Source organism: Myotis brandtii, unplaced genomic scaffold (genome assembly GCF_000412655.1).
Source record: "Myotis brandtii unplaced genomic scaffold, ASM41265v1 scaffold382, whole genome shotgun sequence".
Lineage (NCBI taxonomy): Eukaryota > Metazoa > Chordata > Mammalia > Chiroptera > Vespertilionidae > Myotis > Myotis brandtii.
Window position 1 is genome coordinate 823,864 of NW_005364671.1, and position 470 is coordinate 824,333.

The window sequence follows — 470 nt, forward strand, 5'->3', positions numbered from 1 at the left end:
GCCGCTGCTTCACCTGGACTTGCCAACTCTCGCCCCCAGCTATCGTCCTCAAACACGCTTTCTTTGATCGCCTATTGTGTGTAGAACTCAGTGCCTGGGCTGTGACATATGCAAGCATGAGTACAGCTATTAAGATTGTTTATTACAAGGATTAATTTTACTAGCCATAATGATACCTTACATTTCCAAAAGATTACACATCTGACCTTTCAATTTATGCACTCATTACGCAAATCCATTCATTTTATAAATACTTGCTGTTTTATGCTTCCAGCATTCAATAGAGACTTCATGTAGGGTTGAGGGGAACAAGGAATAAAATAAATGGTAAATTATATAGTATATGAAAAAGTGGTAAATACTATTAGGCAAGGAAAGAAGCAGGGAGTAGGGGCGACAGTTTTTAATTTGCAAATAGGGAAGGCCTGAATGAGAAGGTAACTTCTGAACAAAGAAAATGAAGGCGAGAG